This window comes from Bos grunniens, chromosome 21 (assembly GCF_055505025.1).
Source record: "Bos grunniens cultivar Pamir isolate PY7600 chromosome 21, Bosgru_T2T1.0, whole genome shotgun sequence".
Lineage (NCBI taxonomy): Eukaryota > Metazoa > Chordata > Mammalia > Artiodactyla > Bovidae > Bos > Bos grunniens.
The window spans coordinates 17,447,283-17,464,051 of NC_141185.1; the positions used below are offsets into that span (position 1 = coordinate 17,447,283).

Genomic DNA, 16,769 nt, shown 5'->3' on the forward strand with positions numbered 1-16,769 from the left:
TGTCTTTACATTTAACTTGAGTTTCCTGTAGACAACATATACTCAGATTTTGTTTTCAACCCACACTAACAAACTCTGTCTCTTAACTGGTGGATTTAGAACATTGATGTTTAATGTAATTACTAATATAGTTGGGCAAATATCTACCATACATGTTATTGTTTTTTATTCATCACTGCTTTTCCTTGCTCTTATTTTTCCTTCAGCTCTTTTCTTCCTTTAGTGATTTTAATTCAACATTTTTATATGCTTCACTTTTTTATCCATCCTTGGTATATCCGTTGTATATCTTGTTTTTTACATTTTGTAATGGTTGCCCTAGAGTTTGAAATATATTTAGTTAGAACTAATCCAAATTGACTTTCATATAACTCTACACTGTTTTCAGAAGGAGTTTGTTGGTACCTTATGATACCAACAATGGAATATATTATATAAATTTTCAGATATATTTATAAAACATACATAATCAAGTACATTACTGCAATTACTATTTTGCTCAAACTGCTATTCATTAGATTAAGAACAAAATATTTGACCTTTTCTTATTTATTTTCTAATGCTCTTCCGTCTTTAGATCTGAATTTCTGGCCTATGTAATTTTCATTCTCTCTAAAGAACTCCTTTTAACATTTCTTGCAGGGTAGATCTCTTGGCAACACATTTATTTATATCTGTCACAAAAAATTATTTTTCTTCCCTTTTGAAGGACAGTTTCACATGGTATAGGATTATTGGTTGTTGGATTTTGTCTCTCAATATTTTCAATATTTCACTTCACTATCTTCATGTATGCATAGATTAGTCAGATATAATTCTTATCTTTGTTCCTTTATGTGCCAGAATTTTTTTCTCTTTGCCTTTGTTCATGATTTTTTCAAATCTTTGATATTCAGCAGTTTGAAAATAATAAGTAGTAGTAATATTTTGGTATTTATCCTGATAGTGCTCTTGAGCTTCCTGAATATATGGCTTTATTTCTGACATTAATGTTAGTATTCCCTATCATTATTCCTTCTCATATTTCTTCTGTTATTTTCTCTATTTCTTCTCCTTTGGTATTCTCATTATACATGTTACACATTTCACAATTGTCTTACTATTTTGATGTGCTATTGATTTCTTTTTCTTTGTTTTTCACTTTTGACAGTTTATACTTAGCTAGCCTGAGTTCAGTACATTTTTCTCAGCCTATCCAACTAACTTTTTATAAGTCCATTAAAAGTATTCTTCATTACTTTTATAATGCTTTTGATCACTGGTGTTTCTTTTTGATTCTCTTAGAAGTTACATCTCTCTATTTAGATTTCCCATATGTTCTTTTGTGCTGTGTACTTTATCCATTATAGTTCTTAGTACAGATGTTTCAAATTCCTAGTCTGATAATACCAATATTTCTGTCAGACTGACAGTGGTTCTGATACTTGCTTTGTCTCTCAAAACTATTATTTTCTTTTAGCATGTATTTTTTTCTTGATAAATGGACATGATATACTAGGAAAAGGTGCTATGAATACACCTTGAACAATGTAGTGGTAAGCTGTTGGAAGAGATGACATGTTCTAGAGAGTTCTATGATGAGGTCTTTTAATAAGAATGTGCCTCTCTATTGTGAACTTCACAAGTGCTTTTCAGTCCATACTTATTTAGGTGGGACAGGATGGTCAGAATGGACTGAAGTTGGGCATTTCTTTCCTTTATCTGGAAGGCTAAAGACATCCAGAGGCTTCTTTCTCTTTTCCCAGGTTGATTAGACTCTGATTAAATCCCATCAGTTTGGATCCTGAATAAACTGTTTCTCCTGAGTCCAGACCTTATGAAGAATAGAGTGCCCTGACATAATCAGAATGTTTCATATCCCCCTCCTCCTCATAGAAGTAAAAGAAAAAAAAAAAATCTGATATTCATTTTATAACTTGGCCAAATCCCTGCTGTTTAAACTCAAAAGGGTGTGGGGTCTTCCTATGACTGGGTTCTCTAGGCATTTTTGAGTTTTAGGCTTTTGCAACTGAACTTCTGGCAATTCATTCATTAAAGATTAGATTTTTTTCTACCCAGCAGTGGTTCCTGCTGTGGTTTCCTCTAGTAAGTTTCTGTTCCAGTAAGTTGGATTCTGTTTGCTTCTCCAAATCTGGAGGCAGCTATTTGTACTACGATATAATTTTATTTGAGATCTAAGAAGAGTTTTTTTTTTTTTTTTTTTTAGTTTGTATAGGTTTTTACTTGTTAAGATACAGTGGCAAATTCCAAGTTCGTTACATATCAGACTAGAAACCAAAAGTTTCTTCATTTATTTCAATTTTCTTTTATTTCTAGGTTTATGGAGATATAATTGACATATAGTGCTGTATAAGTTTAAAGTGTATGATATAATGATTTGACTTACATTTATCATGAAAGGATTACAATAAATTTAGTGAAGACCCATCATTTCAGAAGACACACAAAGAAGTAAAATAAAAATTTTCCCTGTGATGAGACTCTTAGAACTTACTCTCTTAATAAGTTTCATAACATACAGCAGTATTAATCATATTAATAATGCTGCACATTGCACCCCCAGTACTTATAAATGGAATTTTGGATCTTTTGACCACCTTAATCTAATTCCCTTGCTCCCTTCTCTAGTAGTCACAAATCTGATCTCTTTTTCTATGAGTTTGTTTGTGAAGTATTACTGGCCTACACACTATGTTAATTCTGTTATACAGCATACTGATTCACTATTTCTAAACACTTAAAATGTTCACCACAATAAGTTATAATATGTGCATTTATTTTTACAGAATATAATGCTAGAAATACTTGATTGAAGCTAACAAGCTTTTGTTTGGTTTTACTTTATCCAGGGTTATATAAAATAGAAGTTTTAACTAGGTCAAATAACATTTCTGAATTACTAAGAATGGAGAATATTAATTTTTAATCGGCCAAGTTTTCCTATTTAACTTATGTTACCTTGAACTCTGCATTCTTAATTCATAGTCTATAATTTTGTATATACATAATAGCTATATTAAATTCATGATCATTTTATATACACTTTGTTTCCTGTGATAGCTTTCTATTTCTGTCTGAGATTTCAAAATAAAGTGATTTTAGACATCGCATACAATTTAAACAAAAAACAGGGAAATCTCAGATGTCACCATAGTTCTAATTTACTTTCATGTTTCTTTTTTGGGAATCCATTTCTCTGAGAATATCTTGATAATTGTTCATGTCATGTTTGATTTCCTTTTTGAGCTTAAAGATAAACAATGATTTACTAGGCGAATGTGTTTCAGGCCTAAGAAAATGAATATACTGAAACATGTTGACACAAAAGATGAATTCTCCTCTGCCAGCACTTCTGTCCAGTCTCTAATCTTGCTTTATAATTAATTAGCTGTCAGATTTGCTAAAGTTCCATGAAGAGACTACACAGATGTCATGGCAAATTGTCCCTGAAATTAAGATCTGAACTGGGAATGTTCTTCATCCTGACCTTACAATTCTCTTTATTGATTTTACTGTCATCTTCACCTGTTCAGAACAGAAAGAAATGGAAACGGTGCTTTATTTGTTTTTAAGAAGGAACTGTCATGTAACAATTGAAGAAATAGTTTAGTGATCATCTCAAAAATTATATATGTGTGTGTCTATGTATCTTTGAGGAACAACTCATTACTGAAGAGCTGAAGTAGCAACTTGAATGTAAGACTATAAATTTTGCAGTTTTGATGATGTTTAACATTTAAAATGGATTTCTAAAATAAAACCATTGAAAATAAAATTGGAATAAAGTATTGAAACAATATTTGTCTCCTTCCTATTATTTAAATACAGATTACCTTATTTATTAGTTGTTAAATTATTGATTGTTATTTGTATTGAAAACAATTTAGATATTTACATTTCCAATGCAAGTCCCACAGCACATTTTGGAGTCATTTGAGAAATAAAATGTTCTCTTAATGTCTTAAATTAATAAGAAATTATTGAAGTATTTGATAAATTAATATTAAATGGAAATACATAATTATTTGAACATATATTTGTATCTATACATATGCGTATCTATAATATGCACATCTTTAATACCTCACTGTACTAACAAATTCTAATTTTCAACTGTGTGTTCAGTGCTGAGTCGCTTCAATACTGATGGACTCTTGTGACCACACGGACCATAGTCTACCAGGCTCCTCTGATAATGGGAATTTTTCCAGCTAGCATACTAGAGTGGGCTGTCATGATCTCCTCCAAGGGGTCTTCCCCATTCAGTGATGGAACCCTAATCTGCTGCCTCTACTGCACTGCAGGCAGTTTCTTTGCCGCTGAGTCACTGGGAAAGGCCCTTTAAATTTCCCAATGAATATTAAATATTTAGAATGTTCTGGTGGCATTAAAAGGTCCATGTGAATATCATTTTTATTGCATATTATTCCACTGTAAAAATTACAGTACACAGGTGTGATGACAATGACACACTATTTAAGTATTCAATATTCACGGGGCATTCCAACGTAAACACAGTGTTAACGCCTTCTTACATATACATATTTGTGCTTTTAAAAATTACCCCTTTAAAATGGTTTTCTGAAATTGAGTTGCTGCGTGTAAACCTTGGGTAGTATAAAGCCCCTCATTCATGGAAGTGTATGCTGCTGCTGCTGCTAAGTAGCTTCAGTCGTGTCCAACTCTGTGCGACTCCATAGACCGCAGCCCACCAGGCTCCCCCGTCCCTGGGATTCTCCAGGCAAGAACACTGGAGTGGATTGCCATTTCCTTCTCCAATGCATGAAAGTGAAAAGTGAAAGTGAAGTCGCTCAGTCGTGTCCGACCCTCAGCAACCCCATGGACTGCAGCCTACCAGGCTCCTCCGTCCATGGGATTTTCCAGGCCTTCTCCATGGAAGTGTATAAGTTACCTAAAAATAGTACCTAAAGAAGCATACAAGCACACCTTCGGCCCTTTCACCTTTTCTCTGAGGGGCGCCTCGCAGATTCCGACTCTCACCCACTTCTTATCGGGGGACTGAGCGTCCAGTTCACGGATCTCGCGATATACGTCACGGATCTCGCGAGCATACGACGCGGCTCCGGGTAGCCCATGTGGATGGTGGAGCGGTTGTGCTGGGCCTGCAGCATTTAGTAGAAACGTATTTTTCAGTTTTTAGTAGAAACGTGTGTTTCTGTCAGTGCACGCACGTGAGCGAGGCTCTGCTACCCTTAACCCACTGGCAGAACGTGACCCGTAAAGGTGCCTTGTCACCACACACCGCCGCAGAAGGCCAAGCAGGCTGCCATTCCTCCTGAGAGCCCTGCGGCAAGTGGAGGCCCAGGAACAGCCACCGGCCAGGCGGGCCTGTTGAAACTTCTGCAGTTTGAAGTCCACTCACCCAGCATGGTACCTTGAGTTCACAGTCTTCATTGACTGTCTCCTGTCTTCTCTCAGTGCTGACCTTCCACAGCAGTGTTTCCTTCAATCTAGGGAATGAGCTACTCTCTCAAAACCAGGTAGGAGTATACTTTTCTTAGCTCACTCACTAGTTCTGTAGATTTTTAAATATTTGTTTACTTTTACAAATGACTTATTTTAAGTCAGATATTTAAATATAAATGTGAGTTCTGAAGTGTTATTCTAATTAGTCTATTCATTATGTCAATGGTAGAACTGTTTAACTTCTAGCAGTTTGGGGGTTGTTTTTGTTGTTTAATTCCCATTAGTCACTCAGTCATGTCTGACTCTGTGCAACCCCATGGACTGTAGCTGGCCAGGCCCCTCTGTCCATGAGATTCTCCAGGCAAGAATACTGGAGTGGATTGCTATGCCCTCCTCCAGGGGATCTTCCTGATGCAGGAATTGAACACAGGTCTCTCTCATTGCAGGCAGATAATTTACAGTCTGAGCCACCAGGATAATTCCTAAGAGTTAACTAAGAAAAATGGAGAGTATTTAAAAATAAGATCTGTAGGAAGCTATCAGAAGACCAGCAAATGGAGAGGATATGATGGGTCGAGATCCAAGGGTAAAGAGTTCTCGGAGCTAAGCACAACTTATGATGTGACTTTTTTTCTTGTGTCATTTGGCAGCTTGAAAACAGGGCCTTTATAAGTCTGAATAGATATTTTTTAGTCATCACCTGGGGGCTTGGGGAATACAAAATAGAATTAAGGATCTGTTGAAAAAGGACACAACATAGAATTAACAGTAAACCACTCAGGAACCTAACTCACATTATTGAACTTCAGTTTTTGAATCAATTCAGTCGTTTAGTAAGTGCATCTAACCCTACAACTTGCTGGTCAAAAGAAACTGTCCCTCCTATTGGAAAGCATATAGCATCATTTAGTCTTAAACTGACACCACATATGTTTAAACAAAATGTTCAGCAGCCGAAAAAAAATAACCAGGTACACTAAAGACTTAAGTATAAAATGATACAAGAGAAGCAGATCCTTTTAAGACCAGATATGAGTTTATTTATGTAGACTTTAAATTATGTGTTTTATTTGTTTAAAAAAATGAGCGGTTAGAGAATTTCAGCAGACAGCTGGAAACTATAGGAATAAATTGACTTATGAAAAAAGAAAATATATGATAATAGAAGAACTCAGTAGAGGGATTTAACAATATGTTAGACAAAGGTAAAAAGAGCCTGAATGAGTTGAAAGATTATGAGAATATTACAAATACAGAAAACTTATATAAAGTGGTGAAAAGGGACTTGGAGGAAAGACATAGTAGTGAGACCCCAGAAGAATGGGGGAAAGTGAATAGGCAGAAACAAGGTTTTAAGTGAATATGGCTGGAGAAAGTTTTTAGAACAATAGGATCCTTAGCCACATATTCCAAAATATCACAGACTCAAAGTTGAATATATACAGAGATACCACAGGTAGACACATAATAGTAAAACAGCTATAATTTAAATTTTAAAAGCTTTAAAGCAGTTAGGGCAAAAAGAAAACCTTCTATGTATTTGTAGAATAAATAGTAAATATTTGTGTTATTTGTATTAATAGCACTCACATTGTGACAAAGTGTGAGTGTCATACTGCGCTTCTGTGTGTCATACTGTTTGCTATGACAGTATCGTCAAAGACATTGGTAAGGCCCCACCTCTATTCCCACCAACCTGACAGCTAAGCACCCGTTCTTTACTGAGATGTTCAGATCGTATGTGCCAGTGATTTAACTTGTTTTAAGGACTGTCAACAGCCGAGGACTGACCCAAAACACCACCTTCTCTGTCCCTTGTGTTGATAAATGTGAATGGTCTATTACAGTGACTCCTGGAGTTCTCCTATAGTTTTAAGTCAAGTCACTCAGTGTGGTTTCCTGACTTGATTCTGTACCCTTTGTTGGCTGTGTCTCCTCACTTCTCTCAGTATTCACGTTTCCTTTATATAAGTGATAAGCTACTCACTCAAGACCAGGTGAAAACCCTTACCTATGGCCGATTCATATTGAGGTTTGACAGAAAACAACAAAATTAAAGCAATTATCCTTCAATTAAAAAATAAAGAAAAACCAGGTGACAGTGTACTTCTAGAATATTAAATAAACTAAGACAAGGATGACTTTTCTTTATTGTATCAATTATAAGGGAGTCTAAAGGACATATTAATACATTTAGCATTTTTGCTATTCTGATGTTAAATTACTAATCTAGTGATAAATTAATGATGCCTTATTCAAAATTTGACAATGATTGAACTTGCAGTATGATTTGATTTTAATTTCAGCTCTAATTTATCACAGTGATAATAATACCTATAAATGTGATATCTTTACTTTTGGCTTATAGAGTAAAATCAGCTTACATTCATACTCATTAATAATTTAATACAATCATACATTATCCCTGCGTGTGTATATACTGAAATAGATAGACATATGTGTGTGCATATATATATATATATATGTATATTTAAAGGAACTAGTACCACTGCAACCAGTGTTTCTGTTTATTAGCATCGTCATTATTCTTCAATAATTTAAATTTATTTAAACTAAATTTGCTTTTTATTTTTAAAATTTTTTCAATATACTTTTAATGACATCACAATCCTCAAAGTAAAGCAATTGCTTTTTTCTGCTACTTTTACACAAATATTTTGTCAGCTATTCTTGTATACATAAAGCAATAACATCTTAAGTCATTGCTTAATACTTTATTACATTGGCCCAAAATATAAAAATGTGTGAAATTAATATGATTATAGAGATACCCTTTTCTCATTCTAAGTGAAAAGTGAAAGTGTTAGTTGCTTAGTCATCTCTGACTCTTTGCGACCCCATGGACTGTATAGCCTGCCAGGCTCCATGTCCATGGAATTCTCCAGGTAAGAATCCTAGAGTGGGTTGCCATTCCTTCTCTGGGGAATCTTTCCAACCTAGGGATAGAACCCAGGTCTCCCACATTGCACGCAGATTCTTGACCATCTAGGATATTAAATATGATAGTCTTTTGTTTTATCATTTAATGGATTTTTATTAATGTATACATTGATAGAGTTTTAAAAAGACGTGAAATTGAGTCCCTGAGATGCCTGTTCAGCTTCATTGCTTTTACAAATGATATGAAACTACTACTATGAAATATTCAGATTTCATAAAATGGTTTTATAAATGCAATATACTGTAAAGGAATTGTATAGAAAGTCTAGTAATGTAATAAGAGTAAAGAGCAAATGTAGGGTTTTGTTCTGATTAATAATTTAAGCAAAAAATTCTTCAGAAAATTTAATGAAAACATTCTATTCATAATGAAACATTATAAAGTGCACTAACAGTTACGGTGCATCAACATGTTTTCACTTTTATTAAACAGTAAAAATGAAATTCAGTTTGGGAATTTTTAGTTCTGTACCTTGGTTAAATTTAGTAAGCAGATATTTTTTTTTATCGCCTCAAGAAAATTTGACTCACAGTAAAGACTGAACTGAACTGAACTGAAAGCCTTTTATAAGCAAAGGTTTTATTAAGGTATATAGATAAATTAATTATTTCTGGTATAGAGGGAAAACACATGTATTTATCAACATGTTAGCTTTGCTTCAGTTTTAATAATGTATACATTGAAATACTGTTGCAATTAATTTATATTAAAATCAAGTAATAGGGGAAAAATAAACAAAAGTGTCACCATTTGATTATTTGTCTCAAATCATCAAGCATTTAGCTCTGTGCTGGAGTATTTTATGTTTTCTGTACATACTGAGCATGAAGTTTTTATTTTTTTCACCTTTTTGCACAGTCTTAAAATCCCTTAAAATCAGTTGTTTATTTCATTGATTTCTTTTAAGTAAGTTAATTTTTAAAAACTTTGTTGCTCCTACAAATTAAGCTTTATTAAAAATTAAGATTAATCTTATTTTCTTTCATTTAAAATAAAACTATTATTTAACACAAAGAATCTATAAATCTTTTAGGTGACAATGGTGCACTTAAAAGTTCTCAAAGTTAAACCAGTTAAAACTGCAGGTTCACGATATGACTTTTGAAGTTAGCAGCTAAGTTTTATATTAGAAAAAGACAGATATTTGTAGTGTTATAATTTTAAAAATAATTTTGAATCCTTTACTAAAGATAACATTTAATTCTCTGTAGTCTCTCTATATTATATAAATGAGGCATAATAAAATCATATATGATGAGTGATCAAGCATTCAAAATGTACTTCATCCTGAAAGTAATAGAAAATGACAAATATATTTCAGAGATATATCTTTTTTGGTCTTTTGGATTATATAGGGTATTATATAAGAATAATATTAGCTCTCTTTTAAATTTATTAATGGCAGACAGAGCCTATCAGTTGTAATATAATACCATTATCTTTTGTAAATTATGGAAATATGACTTCTATAAAGTGAGAATAACCTGAAAAATTATCAGTCAGTTCAGTTCAGTTGCTCAGTCGTGTCCGACTCTGCGACCCCATGGAAAAATTGTCAACTAGCTAATAAATAAAACACAAAGTTTATTGACATTCTCAGCTTTTGTTAACAGCTTTATTGTGGTATAATTGATATATAAATATTATGTATATTTAAGTTGTACAGTGGATGTTTTGATACGTGTACACTGTGAAATGTTCACATAATCAAGAAAACATATCCATCACATTCACATAGTTTTTGTTTTATTTTTGTTCTTTATTTTGTGGTAAGAAGGCTTGAAGATCTACCCTCTTAGCAGATTTGACATATGTTAGCTGTTAGCTACATACTGTTAGCTACTGTTAGCTACAGGCACCATGCTATACATTAGCTATGTACTGTTAGCCACCATGCTATACATTAGATCTCAAGAATTTGTACATCTTGCATATCTGAAACTTTGCACATTGTGACCAACATCAACCTGTATCCTACTCTCTCCAGGCACTGATAACCATCTTTCTGTTCTCTGACTCTATGATTTTGGCTATTTTTAATTACACATATAAACGAAACCATGCAATATTTGTCTTTTTGAGTCAGACTTTTTACACTGTGTTTAATGGCCTCCACGTTCATCTATGTTGTTTTAAACAGCATTGTTTCCTTTCTTTTTAAAGCTAATTAATATTTCACATATTGGAATAAGTTCATATAATATGTAATATTATATAATGCATAATAATAAGATGTAATACATAATAAGATAATATAGCATATTTATATAATATGATAAGCTTATTTTATAATAATACTCAATATAGACCGCATTTTCTTTATCCATTCATTCATTCATGGCTATTTGATTGTTTCCTTATCTTAGCTATTGTGAATACTGCTGTAGTGAACACAGGAGTGCAGATACCTCTTTAAGATCCTGATTTCAGTTCTTTTAAATAAATAGCCCAAAGTGGGATTGCTGGATCACATGGTACTACTATTTATAATTTTCTGAGGAACCTCCATACTGGGTTTATAGTGATTGAACAGTTTACATTCTCACTGACAGTACACACGGGTTCCAATTTCTCCATATCCAAGCACATATTTTTAAATGCTGTCTTTTTAAGTAATAGCCATCTTAACAGATGCAAAGTGAGAGCTATTGTGGTTTTGATTTACATCTTTCTGATAATTATTGATGTAGAGCATCTTTTTATGTGCCTGTTGGCTATTTTTTATGTCTTCTTTGGAAAAATGTCTATTCGGATCTTCTGCCCATTTTTAATTTCTTTTTTGCCATTAAGTTTTGAGTGTGTATGTGTGTATATACAGGTTATTGGCCCATTATCTGATACTTGATATGCAAATATATTCTGTTTTGTAGTTGCCTTTACATTTTGTTGATTGTTTCCTTTGCTCTGCAAAAGCTGTCTAGTTTGATGTAGTCCCATTTGACTAGTTATACTTTTGTTGTCTGTGTGCTTGGTGTCATGACCATGAAATCATTGCCAAGAACATTCTCATGACGCTTTTCCCCTAGTTTTACTTCTAAGAATTTTCTGATTTTTTTATAGTAAAGAATATTATTAAATACTGGACAGTCTGGGAAACTACTTAATGTTCAAATAATAAAACCGATGAATAATAAACTATGTTTCTTATTAATTGATTTTTAATTCATTTAGTAATAATCCCTCAGGGAACATCATTTTATTATTGTGCTTAGTTCAATAATCACTAAGGCTTCATATCATTCATTATAGCATCCCCCTGTCAATTAGAATATTAATGTCAAAATATCTTGAATTCTTCTTTGTACTTACAAGGATGGGAAAAACAACAATAAATCCTTCTGTCTTTAGAGTGGCAAAGCAATTCTTTTGGCGTCTTAAGAACGTTAGAACTTTTTCAAAGATGCTGTAGACATCTCACCCCTCAGTTATTTTTCTGCTTAACCACTCCCTTGTTTGCCCAGATTGATATTAATTCCTCAGGCAGCTGATTGTTTTTGATAAATGCTTTGAGAATAGGTCTTTTCCATCAGATAATTAAATAAGTTTCCTGAGTTAGACCAAGTAATGAGAAGCCCAGTGAATGAGGTCTTCCAGAAAACTTTAATACAAGTCAGAGAGTGATGGTACTCTGGAGATGGAGTTTTTGAGAAGATCCAAACCATTGTCCACTCTCCAATGTATGCTAAGCTTTATGCCTATAGGTTCCTATGTACCTGAAAACCATGTTCTCCCATTTCAAAAATATTTGCCTGTAATTATATTAAGATATATTTAAGTTTTTAAGAGGTAAAAGTACTGAATTCACTTTAATGTTTCACATCTTACATTTTCAGTTTGGGCAGAGCTAAAAAACGCTAAGGGTTAATTTACCCGTTAATTTTTCTTTTACATAAAACGAATTATAGACATACATTTCTGAGATTGTAGAATAAATAGGTGTTGACAAATATGAATAGCAAACTTGAGAAATCTCATCATATTAGTATTATAATTGATTTCAGTTTATTTTGTGGGTGAAGAGAGTGTTTAGAAGTTATAATGTTAAACTTATGGAATGAAAAAGAACCCAAGCATCTACTTATTTATTCATTTCAGCTGAAAATTCTGTGACAGTTTTATTAGATTCTAAAACTCCTAAATGAAAACAATAGATATATAATGAATACATAAATATTCAAGTAACTCTTTGTAAACACATGAAATATTAGAGTAATTTACATATCCAAAGTATGTACATTCTATATAGAGATCATTACAATTAGATGCTATTTTTTTCTTAAAAAAATGCTAATATTTATCTATTTGTGATATATTTTAATTTTTTGGATTATAACCTGAACTGGATTCAGTGTGAACTTAAGTAGGGAGAATCTAGAATATCAAATCATTGATAAGTTAATAGGTACTTGAAAGAATATTAATAATATTGACATCTAGAGTATCATGAAGTAAAATTCTATGAGAGCAATCTATAATTTAGTGACTTTATTTTTCCTAGTGCTAGAATTGCAATAATCAGCTAGCTTCTAGGAAGTTGACTTGTTCTGTCATGCTACATCAGATATGGGCGTGGCTTTATGTCCCCCTTACTCTCAAATGCCTTTCCTCTACCTTCAGACACTTTTCAAGAGACTTCAGAGCTTTCTAACTTACTGAATCTCATGGATAATTTTCTCCAAGACAATATAATGCAGTCTTGAAATTACATTACAAATGCTGCAAGCATATACTATGTACAAGATGTGATGTCATATGTTTAATTCTTCATTATCAGCCCTGTTTCACAATTCTTATTAGCAATATCTACATGGTTAAAAATATACTTATTTTCCTTTTCCTATTAAGCATTCATTTTGAAACATTTTAAAATTCTTCAGTAGTCTAGGATTCCATCTTTTCCTGAATGGGAAAGTTTTGAGCAAATCAAGAGAAATTGTAACACAGTGTGAATTAAATTTGCTCAGTTTTTAAAATTTGCTTTATGCATATTATTTGACTACATATTAAATATCAATAAATATTCATTGTGATTAAATATGGGAAAATTGAATTAAGAAATAAGAGAAAGTATAAATGGGAACTTTGAAAATTATTGTAAACTAAACCAAAATTGTCCTCTTTTATACTTATAATTATCCAAGAATGCATAATTATGGAAGAGAACCAACTCTGACATAATGGATATTTAACTGGCAAATCAAGGTGGAAAAAACCTGGAATATAACTCTGTGCTATCATAACAGAAACTTGCACGCAAATATCTTGTGTTTGAAAATCATCATTCCCTGCTTTGAGAGACTACAGCATTTCTCTATACATCAGTACTTCTGTGTTTAATAAAGGTAAATGTGTGCTGTTAAGAACTTGAGCTTGAAATGCTTTCTCCACCATACATTAACTCAGCTAATTCTTAGTTGTTCATCAACAAAGTAGTAATTATGTAACTATCTTCCTCATATGTTTAGTCTGATGACTAAAAACGTACTTAGAATAGTTGTTGTTACATAATCATTACTTAATAAGTGCCAGCTAATATTATTGATGTTTTCCTACCTTCCTTCTGCTAAAAAATCTGTGAGATAATGTTCTTTTCCTACTATACAAATGAAGTATTTGAAAACCAATTAAGTGACAGACTTAGGATTTTAAAACCATGTGTGTTTGATTTTGAAGACTATTCTTTTTGCAATGATTATTGTAATAATTATCTATTAGTAGTAAATCAGAATAAGAATGCTATCAACAAGCTGAAAGAAAGTAGGAAAATATATATTTTAAGATAGGGGAATATACATATATATATATATATATATATATCTGAATTTGTTTTTAAACTAAGATAGGTGATTCTACTAATCCATGAATATTAAAACTATAGATGTTTTATAGTTGTATATAGCTCCAATTTGGGACATTCATTTCCCATTTGTTTTTATTTAATGTCATTTTTTTCCTTGAAATAATCTACCTTTTCTGCTAATTATTAAACAAGTATGGACAAAATTAAAGTTTTAAAATTTTAATTTACTAAAGTTTGATATTGAGAGTCTTTACAAGAAGAAATAATATTTTAGTAAGTTTATTGTGAAGATCTAAAAAATTAATATAGTAAAATATCACCATCTTCCTTATCACCATGTCTTATCTCACTACTACCACTTTGATTCACTTCAAAAGAGATCTTCAGTTTCTCTTAATATCAAAACACAAGTAATTTACTATATGAAAAAAATTGCTGTTTCTTTTTACAGTCTTTGATACAGTAAATACACCAAGGGGAATGGAAATGCCATTTGGAAAGTGTTATATGAACACTTTACTAACTCATTTATATGTGAAATTTCAAAGCTCTTTATCAAAAATATATGATGTGAAATATTTTCTTAAAATGATTGATAAAATGCTTCTTATCTAGGCAGTGCTACTTGAAGATTATAATTTGAGATAATGTCTTTGCAGTTTTTATTTCTGTTTATAGGATGCTTGCTTTGAGTCATTCCAGTTTAGAAAGATACTTTTTCAGCAATTAAATTTTACCATAAGTGTTTATGAGAATTTAGGATGATCTTTGGAAACATATTTATTGATTATCTTGCCGAAGAATTGATGCTTTTGAACTGTGGTGTTGGAGAAGACTTGAGAGTCCCTTGGACTGCAAGGAGATCCAACCAGTCCATTCTGAAGGAGATCAGCCCTGGGATTTCTTTGGAGGGAATGATGCTGAAGCTGAAACTCCAGTACTTTGGCCACCTCATGTGAAGAGTTGACTCATTGGAAAAGACTCTGATGCTGGGAGGGATTGGGGGCAGGAGGAGAAGGGGATGACAGAGGATGAGATGGCTGGATGGCATCACTGACTCGATGGACGTTGAGTCTGAGTGAACTCCGGGAGTTGGTGATGGACAGGGAGGCCTGGCGTGCTGCAATTCATGGGGTCACAAAGAGTCGGACATGACTGAGTGACTGATCTGACTGATCTGATCTGATATATATATATATATATATTTGTCCAAAACATTCTAAAAGAAAAAGACCGAGCTGCAGGATTTATGCTTGCTTACTTCAAAACATAACTATAAATCTATACTTGATATAATGTGATAAAAGTAAACAGATCAGAATAGATATCCAAATATATACCTACACATATAGTGGGTTCATATTTTTACTTAGGTTGCCAGTTTATGAAATATGTAAAAAAAGATTTATAAAAGCTGTTGGTTTCATGTATTAATTCTGATCTCTTAAGATGAGTTACTGTTTCCTTTTCATTTTTGGAAGATTTAACAGAATTATTTCTTCCTATATAAAATTATAGACTGGAGATTAAAGACTAAGCATATACAAATTCTAAAAAATAGGAAAAAAATGTTTGCAGATTTTATCAGGCAGAGATTTTTAAGTAGGATACATAAAGCATGAATCATAAATGAAATAGAGGAAACAATGATTAACTGGGCTCCATCAAGATGAAAAGTCCAGTCTCCCAAAGTCTGTTTTAAGAAAATGAGAATGTAAATAACAGAGGAGAAATTACTTGTAGTATATATAGGTAATGCAGGATATGTATCCAAAGTGTACAAATAACTCCTACAAATCTAAGATAGGAAAAAGTAACCCAATCTATATTGCGAAAATATTTGAACAGACACTGCAGAGAGGAGAAAGATAAAATTAATTATCAATAATTAAGAACAGATGCCAAACTTCATTGGTCATCAGATAAACCCACAATAAAATATTGATGTACGTATACTCTAGACTTGCTAAAAATAATATCAAATGTTAGAGAGGAGGTTGTGCAACTGATAATCTCATAGTTTGCTAGTGGAAATGTAAAATGGTGTGATCACTTGAGGCAATATTTTTCAGTTTTAACAATATTAAGGCTAAAATTACCGTATTACTGAAACGGAATATGTATTTTCATAATAAGTGAAGTAAAGCATCTAAGTAAATTGTTTTGCATTTTGCCTGGAAATCCCATGGACGGAGGAGCCTGGTGGGCTACAAGTCCATGGGGTCGCTAAGAGTCAGACACGACTGAGCGACTTCACTTTCACTTTTCACTTTCATGCATTGGAGAAGGAAATGGCAACCCACTCCAGTCTTCTTGCCTGGAGAATCCCAGGGATGGGGGAGCCTGGTGGGTTGCCGTCCATGGGGTCTCGCAGAGTCGGACACGACTGAAGTGACTTAGCAGCAGCAGCATAAGTGTTTATAACAGCTTAATATATAGCCACAAACTGGAAACCATCCAAATGACCCACACCATTTGAGTGGATAAACACATTGTAATGTATCCATTCAAAGGGATATTATAAACTACTGTTATAAATGTAGCAGCCCAGGTAAATCTAAAAATGGTGCTGAGTGAATC

General features: G+C 32.8%; 1 long non-coding RNA gene across 3 annotated transcripts in view; it reads left to right on the forward strand.

The window, feature by feature from the left end:
• Nucleotides 1-5,048: 5,048 nt before the first annotated feature.
• LOC147349189 (uncharacterized) overlaps nt 5,049-16,769 on the forward strand; it is a 300,984-nt gene continuing 289,263 nt past the window's right edge. The window contains exon 1 of one of the 3 annotated variants that reach the window (XR_015149530.1): nt 5,049-5,501. This is a non-coding gene — a long non-coding RNA (uncharacterized LOC147349189). The remainder of the gene's footprint in view (nt 5,502-16,769) is intronic. The other 2 variants (XR_015149531.1, XR_015149532.1) reach the window with 2 other exon arrangements.